The following is a 12,254-nucleotide window of genomic DNA, read 5'->3' on the forward strand; positions in this document are numbered from 1 at the left end:
TTTTCTTGTTGACAGACAACAATGTCGGCCCATTCAACTGCGCGTTGAAAGGGTGGGATAGGAGAAAGGACATCACTCTCGTGGGACATTTTTATCCGGAACAATAGAGACGAGTTTTGCTTCATTTGACAGTGCTTTCTTTCTAAATTAGATTTATAAAATACGCCGCCGTACTAGTTGTAACAAGCCAGTTATCTTTTCGTCACATTTCTCTTAACTTTCCTTTAATTTCAGACATTTCAAGTCGGTGCACAATGTACGCTCAGTTTATTAAGAAAATTGTTCTACTGTAGACCAGACCTGCAGAACTGTAGCTCTTCAGAGCTCTACCACACCCACATTTTCTACCAGTGTGGTCATAGCGTTCTAGTTGCGCTCTGCTATATCAACATTCATCCTCGCGGCGGCAGGTATACAATACGCGTACTGCAATTTGAAGAGAACTGGAACATGGCAAAATCTAAACCCACAAAGAAAAACTACTTCCAAAAGAAATGGGAATGTGATTATCTTGTTGTTGAAGAAAACTAAATAATTCTTTGTTTGCTGTGTCCTATCCAATTTATTTCTACTCGTCATTTCAATATTAAACGACATTTCGACAAAGCTCATATTAAGAATTATAGAATAGACAAACTTTCGGGTAAGTTTATTTTTACGAACTATATATTGATTACTTACTTAGGCCTACTTACTTATGGCTTTTAAGGAACCCGGGGGTTCATTGCCGCCCTCACATAATCCCGCCATCGGTCCCTATCCTAAGCAAGAGTAGTTCAATCCCTACCCTCATATCCCACTTCCCTCAAATTAATTTTAATATTATCCTCCCATCTATAACTCGGCCTCCCCAAAGGTCTTTTTCCCTCCGGCCTCCCAACTAACACTCTGTATGCATTTCTAGATTCGCCCATACGTGCTACATGCCCTGTCCATCTCAAACGTCTGGATTTAATGTTCCTATTATGAAGAATACAATGCGTGCAGTACTGCGTTGTGTAACTTTCTCCATTCTCTTGTAACTTCATCCCTCTTAACCCCAAACATTTTCCTAAGCACTTCATTCTCAAACACACTTAACCTCTGTTCCTCTCTCAAAGAGAGGGTCCATGTTTCACAACCATGCAGAAGAACGAATAATAAGTTATAACTGTTTTATAAATTCTAACTTTCATCTTTTTTGATAGCCGACTGGATGACAGAAGCTTCTCAACCGAATAATAACAATCATTTCCATATTTATTCTGCGTTTAATTTCCTTCCGAGTGTCATTTATATTTGTTACTGTTGATCCAAGATATTTGAATTTTTGCACCTTTTCAAAGGTTAAATTTTCAATTTTTGTATTTCCATTTCGTCAATATTCTGGTCACGAGACATCATCATATACTTTGTCTTTTCGGGATGTACTTCCAAACCTATCTCTTGTATATTGATTATTTATTTATATACTGTTAAATTAGCTATCGATTAACAATATCATTTATATGATCCACAATTCATCTTATTCCAAACTTCTGAAAAAATCATAGGAAAAGTCTCCCAGTGCTGGGCATCTATCACTCAATCTTATACGTAAATATATAGCGTCTAAATACGTATAGACTACTCATACACGATTTATTATTTTGTGGTGACAGAATAATAAGTGGTTAGTGGGCTGACTAATACAAAGATCGGGGTCGTATAATAGCTTCACATGGCTGCCTCGTGCCTCTATGTTAATTGTACACCATTAAATCGAGGTTTTATTCAGATACAAACTTTTTATGGCCACACAATTCCACGAAGATCAGTTATCATTGAGGAGTAGAAAGATAAATTTTGGAATTGCATGTGACCACGTGTCAGCGGTATAATCCAATAGAAATCTCGTGGGATATCGTACATTCACACCAATCGTAATCAACCCCCACGAACATCATCGACTGCGGGGGGGGGGCCTTCAGACCTTCCAGACCAATCCCCTCAAGGTAGACTGATCATCCCATCACTGACGTGCTCTGTTCGTACGCTGCAAACAATGCTACTGCTTTTGACAGGCCTAAAGTCGTTATTTCGGCTAACGACGCCATGAATTGTAGAGATACAGAGTTGGTGAGATGAGGTTATTATGGATACGAGGAATAAGAGTCTTTTATATGGCTGTGAAAGCCAGATAATTACATCACGTCGGCCAAGTAGAATTACTGAATCCACCAAAATGGAACTCTAATATTTTGTGCTGTGTACACATTACATAAACTTCAATGTTAGTTCTGTTCTGATTACACGAGGATGAATCTTTTCATCGTTGTAGAACCTTTTTCTTTCTGGTTTACAAATGTAGGCCTACTATAATTTTTGGAAGAATTTCTTGTTGCATTCTTTGTTTCGAAGTACCTGTATGAGAGAAGTATTTCAGGGAAGACAAAACAGCTGCAGAGGTATTAATGAGAAGAACAGCTATATACACATTATTAGGCAGTACACAATAAATATAGGCCTATACTAAATAAACAAAACGTACAGTCAATTACACAGTATTTCCAGGGGTGTAGAGTGATATGGAAACATCATCTAGGAAGAATGGAACAAAGCACTCCTTCAAAAGAGATTGTGAAGAAAATTGCAAGCGAACACATTCGAAAAAATCTAAATCTGTCACCACTACTTAAAAGGTGGTGATGATTATGATGTTGATATGGTAGAGATTAGTGTCATGTAAAGTTCGAACATGAGAAAGGATATCAAGATACTATAAACTTCGCCCTACTCCATAGGCATCCCAGCAGTACGTGGAAGTGAAGCATGTAAACTAAAATAACAGAGTCCATTAAGACCGGTAAGAGGCCTTATGTTCGGTTCAAGTTTGCCGAGTCTCCGTAGAATCGAAGCTCCCTTTGCGTTTGTTCAATCTTTCCCTTTCCTTACATAATGTTCGGTGCCTTTCTCTTTAATTCCTTCTCTCCCTGCGCCTTTATGCTTTACCTGCCTAAGAATATCAGGCACATATCTTGCGAAGTTACGCATAGTAATGAGTAAGGTAATGTTTCTTGTTATTAATGTGACTAAACATTCCGTAAATATACGTATAAATAAATCAAACAAAATATATTTAGAAAACGCATATGTTCGAAGCACCGACTAGTATGAGCAAAGTTCAAACATGAGAGAGAAAACCAAAACATTGCAAACTTCGTCTTATTCCATATGAAAACTAATCGCAAGATATGTGCTCAAATCCTTAAGCGGTTTAAAATAGTTTCCTGCAATGTTCGAACATGAGAGAGGCAACGAAGACATTACAAATTTCGTCTTATTTTCTTCTTCTTCTTCTTTTCTACTACATGGTTTAAGCCACAGCCTATTCCGGTCTCATAGCAAGTCCTTCCATCTCTTTTGGAGTCTTCCGATGTCTCTCGTTCCTTGTGGTCTATATTCATATGCTACTTTCGGTATTCTAGTCGCGTCCATTCTTTCAACATGTTGTACCCAGTTATTGCGATATTCTTTTATTTTATCGTTTATTGAGAATATATTATCTAATTCAGATCTTATATCTTCATTTTTTATTTGATCTAATTTAGTGCAACCTTTTGTTCTTCTTAAGAATCTCATTTCTATGCTCTATATTCTTGTTTGATATCTTTTTGTGGTGATGCAATTCTCACTACCGTGTAGTAGAACTGGTACAGTCATTGTTTTATAAAACTTCGTTCTTGTTTCCTTTCTCGTTTTATTTTTCAAAGTTCTGTTGATTGTACCGCAAATCATTTGAAATTTATTTAATTTTGTGTCGACATCCTTTCTAATTTCATTTATATTCACCTCATTACCAAGATAATTAAAGTTGGATACCTGTTCTATTATTTTATTATTTAATACAATTTTTGACCGTATCATCGCTTTTCCCCAAAATGGAATTACTTTGGATTTCTGTATTGAGATTTTGAAATTGTACTTATTTTATATGAAAACTAATCGCAAGGTCTATGCTAAAACATGAAGGAGTAGCAGTGGAGGACAGAGAATATTTTATAACAGATTGGAACAAACACGACCGGCCTTCTTCTGCAGAGCGAATATTGATGAATGTCGAACTTCGTCATGCTCGAGTGACTTGAATCGAACTTAGTACCTGTAATACTTCCATCATCCATATAGTCACACAAATATTGTTACCAGGCAACTGTGGTTTATTTGAATATTAAAATAATTTAAAAGCAAATAAATAGGCAAGAATAAAACCCATTGAATAAATTGCAAAATAAAACTTGCACCTAAATAAAAAAACTAGAGATAATACACCATGACAAAAAAAGTAAAAGCCGAATTTCTCCATACATTTTAACCAACTTAATTCAACATGCACAAAATCTTAGCCTTCAACTCAACTCTCAATTCTAATAAGAAATACTAAAATCATGGAACAAAAATAAAAAATGAGGCATCCGCCCTCAGTGTACAATAAAATTATGTGAAGAATGTAATTATAGCTACTTTCTGTCGGCATGAAATCCACGACACTAGTAGAGACTACCTGAAAGAAGTGAATTCAGCTACCAAGCGAATAAATCTCATTTAAGCATATCATATTTATTTATGGAAGCTACATAGCTCAGTTGGTAAAAAAAAACTGGATACGGATTGGAAGGTCCTGGGTTCAATCCAGGGTGATGGGGTTTATGTCGTTGCCAAACTTCCAAAACGTCCCCGAGTTTCAATTAGCTTGCTATAAATGAGAGTATCGGATATTTCCCGATGTTAAAGGGCGGTCGGAGTGTGGTCTCGATCACCATATATTCTAGTGCTGAGGTTAAGAAACCATGGACCTCTATCTCCATGCCCTCCAAGCGTCTTCATAGCATATTTACAGAATACCTGTACCATTATCGATTTATTGGTTGTATTAAAGATTTTATGTCTTGAGAAAACATTGTAAGATCATAGAACAGACGAAAATCATTGCATCATATTGTCTTCGATATTCTATGTCTATTTTATCTTTAGCTTTTTTTTATAATTTATTGTTAATTTTGGAAGTTAGTGGTCAATTTTAAGATACGCTCAATTCTATATTTTTTGTGGAGATGCATGTTTTTGTCATATATTTAAGGTTATTGGCTTTCCTCTTAAGGCAACGCATCGGTGAAAATCCTAAAATTTGTATTTATTAACATATGAATTTCAAATTTTTACCAGATCATGAAAATGCAATGTTAATAAAACACACTAAATTGCATTGCTGTATAATATATCATTCCTAAGATCTTAATTTTTAATTAAACCTTTAATCACTAAATTTATATTTCATCAATATGTACCATGCCATGAACGATTTCAAATTTCTATCTGTAAATTTAATATTTGCCTCACAAGACTAATATAAACAAACTGATTTGGGATTTTAAAACACTGTTGTTACTTTTTTATTAAAAAGTTTTAAATGTTGGTATTGTTTTTCTTTTTGCATTTTATATTATCTGTTAAAGATTTTTTAAAATTATATGATCATTATTAGCACATAAGAAAGCCCAATTAAGATTTTTAGTTCAATATTTATACACAATTTCTGAAAATTGCAAAACATTTGAAGGGTTCAGAACCATAGTGGGCCAAGCGCAATTTACTAAAACCGTAGAAAACAAGGGTTAAAATGAAGTTATTACCATAATTCAATGGAAACATATAGCAAGTAATTTAAAGTATACACATTCAAACTAAATGATAATATGTAAATCTTCATTAAACTATGGTATTCACTTAACTTTAACCCGTGCTTTCTCCGTTTTTAATAAATGGCGTTAGGCCCACTATGACTCTGAACGCTTCAATTGCATGAAAACTGTATCACGTAGTGGATTTTGAATGCAACAAAATTCTGGAAAAAAAAAAAAAATAGGGAAAATGAATTTTAAATTTAAATGTGAAAAACTGCACTTTACCATCATTCTGTTACCTTAAAACTTTCCAGAGGAAAGCACCGTATTAAAATAGAAACTTTATTCATAATAAAATACTGAAAAACTAAAACACGTTTTTTTTTTTTTTTAATTTTTGATCAAAATTTCACCTATGCATTGCTTTAAGTCAATATTAATCCATTTTAAGTAATTTCCTTCATCTACCGATTTCAGGTATCATACTTCCATCAGATTCACTTTTCAGTACTGTTTGGTAGGCCTATTATGAACTTATAAAATTTAAACTCCAGTTCTTATGTCCTGCCCTCTCGGATGTTCTTCGATTTAATTTCCCCATTCTCTAAAATTCGTTATACGTTACATCCATGTGAATTTATGGACTGTATATTACTCTTATGTAATACAGAGAAATACGAGAATATTTAAACGCATTCGTACACAGCTCTTTATAGCAAAACCTCATCCCCAACCTAGACTAAAAGCTTTTGATGGATTTCTGCCTCTAATGCACATTCAGTGAACAAAAACATACTACTGTTGCCTGTTTTCTCTTTTTTTGTATAAATATAAACTGAGCGGTCATTTTAACTAAGAGTAGCAAGAGCAGAAACACGAGTTCCAGACTCAACCTATCCATGACGGGAAAAAGATGGCTCCTGTTCAATAACATGCAGCTAGCAGTGCAGCCAACTGGAAGAGAATTGTAACTGAGTTGCTGATATTTTTTTTATCCAGCGACGTACGTCCCAAAGTTATTAATTTTTTATCTCCAAAGATTTGGTATCAGTAACGCTGTCTCAGTAGCATATTTGTATGTGATTTTACATATATGGAGTTTAGTAGTCTCGTTTTTCATGATGAACGGTTTTACAGCGTATCTTAAGGCCCTTCCGTTCCCAATATCCACACTGTCCTCTCATTCCAACTCCCTTCTTGAAGACTTCTTTTCTCCATTAACTGTTGTATTTCGCAAACCCAACTTCGTCTGAGTTTTCCGCTGCGTCTTCGTTCTTCTGACATTCATCTCAACGGTCTTTTCGATAACCTTTCTTGTGGCATTCTTCTGATGTGACCATTTGATATATTATTATGATGTACCGAAGTACATATGATATTTCTGTGCAGATATTCTGCGTCATCATATGATGAAAGATGAGTAGAAAGGAGAAAAATTCTCTCTGGTACCGGAATTTGAACCCGGGTTTTCAGCTCTACGTGTTGACGCTCTAGCCATTAAGCCACACCGGATTCCCATTCCGATGTCGGATCGAATCCTCTCAGTTTAAGTTCCACCTCTTGGATTCCCTCTAGTGGCCTACCCTCATACCCTGATGCCGGAGATGCACGGAAATATCATATGTACTTCGGTACATCATAATAATATATGATATGCGAAAAATAATCACTGAGTGATTTAAGACGGTGCTTATTCCGTCGGATCCCGGCCACTTTGTCACTCTTAACGAGTGCACCTCTGCACATGTGTGGACATTGTGCCACTGTCGTACGTCTACGACGCAGTGCATGAGGGTAGGCCACTAGAGGGAACACAAGAGGTGAAACTTAAACTGAGAGGATTCGATCCGACATCGGGATGGGAATTCGGTGTGGCTTAGTGGATAGAGCGCCAGCACGTAGAGCTGAAAACTCGGGTTCTAATCCCGGTGCCGGAGAGAATTTTTTTCCGTTCCACTTATCTTTCATCATGTGAACATTTGAGTTTTTGTCCTCTGTTATATCTAAAATAGTTTTCTGGTTCATTTCGCTCACGTCCCTTATGGCTTCATTTTTTCTAGTTTGGATTTTGGATTTACGAGCTACACGCCTTATAAAATCCATTTCAGTAGCGAGTACTTATTCCTTTACGCTTTATATCCGCGTTTCATGATGCCATGAACTACAGCTATGTTCATCATTATATTGAATTTTTTATTTACGTTTATATTTTAGGTGGAAATAATATAATTGTACAGATTTTAACAGCTCATTCCTTGGATGGATTTTAATAGGTTATTTTACGACGCTTTATCAACATCTCAGGTTATTTAGCGTCTGAATGAGATGAAGGTGATAATGCCGGTGAAATGAGTCTGGGGTCCAACACCGAAAGTTACCCAGCATTTGCTCATATTGGATCAAGGGAAAACCCCGGAAAAACCTCAACCAGGTAACTTGCCCCACTGGAAATCGAACCCGGGCCACCTGGTTTCGCGGCTAGACGCTCTAACAGTTACTCCACAGGTGTGGAACCTTGGTTAGAGAACAATAAAAAATTCTAATACCATATTAGTCCCAAATGACTATTTTTCTCAGCAAAAATAATTTTCCTCTAAATGTTAACACTATTTTAGTGATAAGTACAATCCATACGATTCTGATGTTTACTCCTATTATATCAGAGAAAGTAATAAGGAATGATTTATAATTTTGCAGTTTTCAATAGAATTTATGGTTTTCTTGCAAATTAAATAAAAAAAATTAACATGAATCACTATTTTCTGCCATTAGGAAGTCTGGCAACACTACTGGCATGACTAAGAGACGGAACTCTGCTCTTCAGATCGAGTGCCTGTGTGCTTTTGTACGTGAGCCGGTGACGCGCTGTTGCCAATTTATTCAGACTGTCAGCATAATTTTCTAACTAACCATAATAAGTTTTTCCCACCATATGTACTTATGATAACACGCACATGTTTGTTGTTGTTTAGTCAGCTATCCGAAGACAGGTTTGAACCTCACAAGTGATACCAACAAGGCACCACCTATGAGACAACTAGGTTAGGAGATGATGGGGTAGGGTATCCAGTTTCTTTCCCCCTCCATTGTATACATCACAATAATAGATCTACATATCAGGCAGAACCTCAATCAGAGGTAACACGCACATGAATTGTAGACCTATGTTTAATTATCTAGACCTTTGTTTGAAATAATTGCAGACCTACTGATAGTAATATACAGAGTGTTCCATTTATCTTGTGTACCTATTATAAATTCTTTGTTTGGATAGGTATTGGAATTTTGTTTTTGAGCGTTATGTTAGAACGAGAGGCTAACAGGTGTGTGGAGATTTGGTGCATGTAACTACATTATGGTACAAGATACACGTGACGACATCAATTTTTCAAATAGTATTACATACTTTAATCATGTTACATTGATTACACACATTAAGAAGAGTTCAAAAATGTATCACAGTGTCACCTTCCTAATCAATAACAATAAAACGAAACAAAAACGTACTTCCAATGTGATAATGTTATGCTTTGAGAGTCACAGAAGATATTCCAAATGGTGACCATTCATATTAAAGCGCATTCGAAGGCGTTCCCCGAAAGACCGTATGACTGCCAGGCATGTTGCTGGCTGAATGGAAACACAAGTCTATCGAATACGTTGCTGCATGTCGTCTAGTGTTTTCAGAATGTTCTGGTACACACTGTCCTTTACAGTTTCCCACAGGAAGAAGTCGAGTGGCGACAGGTCCGGAGAACGTGCAGACCACTTACCTGGATTGTGGCGTGGACAGTTATTGTGGCTTGTTTACATGTTAAGACAGCAAACACACAACACACGACGTGTACGGACGTTAGTTGTCTTTCGTTTTGTGTAAGTTAATGCACAAGATCAATGGGGCACCACAACAAATGGTACATTCTGATGGCATTCATTTTGCTTTTTGTTGTTATTGATTGGGAAGGTAACATTGTGATACATTTTTGAATTCTCCTTAATGAGTGTAATCAATGTGACATGATGAAGGTATGTAGTGCTATTTGAAAAATTGTTGACGTCACGTATATCTTGTACCATAATGTAATTGCATGCACCAAATCTCTACAATAATGTTAGCACCTCGTTCTAACATAACTCTTTTGTGGTCTTTTGTGAACTGGTTTTGAGAAAAGTATCATGTTTGGTTGAATTTTGGAATACGTATTCCAGGAAAACAGGAGACGTTGGAGATGTGATGGTGGGAGATTTTGTATAGTAAATACCAACAAATGTGTCCTTATTGCTTCATTGTGTCATATAGAAGGTCTGACCATAATTTTATTGAAGATTGGTAACAAAATGCGTGACAAGAAGACGTAGGAACAGTGCATTCAGTGACTGTAGAAATAAGTCGGAAGCGAGACTAGAGCGGGAACGAGGAAATGATCAGCCATCAATGCCCCTCTGTGATGCGTTAAGTTACTGAACCGTTCAACCTTTCGTCAGTTACGTACACAATTATAAGTTATTGTCTTGCGATGCAATTTCTACTGTTACGTGAACATGTGTTGTTGTTTCTATTTTCTTATATTTATATTAATTTCTTAAAGACAGTTCGCAAACGACTGCAGTGATATTATACTTTCATATTTAATGATAAACACACATGTTATATCAATAATACAGTGTTCATTGATTTGATGAAATACATTAAAGGTGATATGTTACAGTTGTATGAACACTAATAATAATCTGTGTTTGGTTGGATACTGACGGTATTTCGGTTTCAAGCGTACCTTTAAGCAGGTTTTATTGAACCAAATTTTTTTTATTTAAAAGTTCTATTTTAAGACGCACGTCGTAGTAAAAATTGACCAGTTTTTCTTCACTAGCTTTTTTCATATTTAATGATAAAACACACGTTAGGTCAATAATACAGTGTTCATTGATTTGAAGAAATACATTAAAGGTGATATGTTACAGTTGTAGTGTTAGTGTTATTAATGTTCATACAACTGTAACATATCACCTTTATTGTATTTTATACTTTTATGTTCAGTTCCTCTCCCTGATTCATCTGTCAAAAGGGCTCTGTTTAGCCTCCTTCCCCCTGGTGTAAGTAATCGAGTAAAGTAAAATAAATCATTAAGTATGTATTAAATTAAACCAAGGATTTAATAATTGTTGATTAGACTATTATTTTCGCCTCAATTTTGGATGATGAGGACATAATGTAACAATCCCTCTCTTCCTGAATATGCTATTGATCTGTGTAATAGCCTTAATTTTACTTTCAAATATGCTTTACAATGACTCGTATATTATATTTTTGCTAGTAAGTAATCCAACTAATCTTTCGTCTTCGACAATTTTGACGTATAACATTTTTTCCTCTTCTTTTCAGTGTCTGCAGCCACACAACATTTCTCTACTTAGGAGAGACCAATTTCAAGCGGCATACTGGTGAGTTTCTTGCATTCATTTCAGCTCTCTTTCAGTTTGAAGATCTCCATTTAGAAAGTATCTTCAATGAATTCTTCTACTTTTTAATGTTCTTTATCTTAGTTCATGTTATTACAATGGGATTTTTAATAACACGCTTAAAAGTAAATCAAAATATATTAGTAACAATTTGTAACAAATTTGAGGCCATTTTTGGTGAAAAATATTTTTTTTTAATACTGGTTAGGACATTTAACGAATACAACTTTAATGGAAGTCATTATTGGAAACATTCTGTATAATATGCCTTAGGATATAAATTTTTACTATTAGACAAACCTGAATATATTCAGCAGACATTTACAGAGTATATACTAGAACTGTTATTGGCATTAGTTTCGGGAGTTACTGTGCAGTGAGCTATTTCAAAGTTATTTGAAATATGAGTCTGTGTTCCACAGATTCTATGGAAAATTCTTAGCAGTAGGCCTAAGAATAGGAATTAAGATTTAAGAGTTAGCCACGAAATTCCGTGAAGGACAAGGGCCTCCTGACTGTGCAGGGTGGCTTGTCAAGCAGTTCCCGGTTAGTCACTCTGCGAATGATGGTCACTTTTGTAATGTAATAGTTTGGGATGCTGTCTGGGTTAACACTGAAGGGTCCACTGTTCACTAGTCACTGTTTGGGTTGCAAGTCACTTTGTGATGAATTTCCATTGTTGTCGGTCTTGTGCTCTTCTTGACCATAGATGGCCGAATCTTGATCTAAGTTCGTCTGCCCACCTTGTCTTCTGTCTTCCAGCGCTGCGTTTGCCAATCCTTGGGGCCCATGTCGTAAGGATGTGTGTCCACCGGTTCGCGTTGAGTCGCATCACGTGTCCTGCCCATTTCTTCTTCAGCTTGTCGGCCGTTTCTGCTGCGTCTTTGAGATGTGTTTGGTTCCTTATGTCTTCGTTACGTAGTTTGTGTCTGAGTGTGATGTTCAGCATCTTTCTCTCTATTTTTCGTTGGCACTTTCTGAGCATGTCCCGCTCTCTTTCCGTTAGAGACCATGTCTGTGCTCCGTATAGGAGAACTGGAAGGATGCAGCTGTTCATGACTCCGCTTCTTAATTTTAAATTGTAAGTCTTGTCTGTCAGAATGAAACTGAGGCTCCAAAATCTCTTCCATGCGTTTTCGATTTTTCTTTGAA

General features: G+C 36.1%; 1 protein-coding gene across 3 annotated transcripts in view; it reads left to right on the forward strand.

The window, feature by feature from the left end:
• Positions 1–12,254, forward strand: part of LOC138703205 (serine-rich adhesin for platelets) — a 1,304,023-nt gene that overhangs the window by 888,022 nt on the left and 403,747 nt on the right. For all 3 annotated transcript variants that reach the window (XM_069830906.1, XM_069830908.1, XM_069830909.1), the window contains one exon: positions 11,026–11,084. The gene's annotated coding sequence lies outside the window, so the exon portion shown is untranslated. The remainder of the gene's footprint in view (positions 1–11,025; positions 11,085–12,254) is intronic.

Source organism: Periplaneta americana, chromosome 7 (genome assembly GCF_040183065.1).
Source record: "Periplaneta americana isolate PAMFEO1 chromosome 7, P.americana_PAMFEO1_priV1, whole genome shotgun sequence".
In the NCBI taxonomy this organism is placed as follows: Eukaryota; Metazoa; Arthropoda; class Insecta; order Blattodea; family Blattidae; genus Periplaneta; species Periplaneta americana.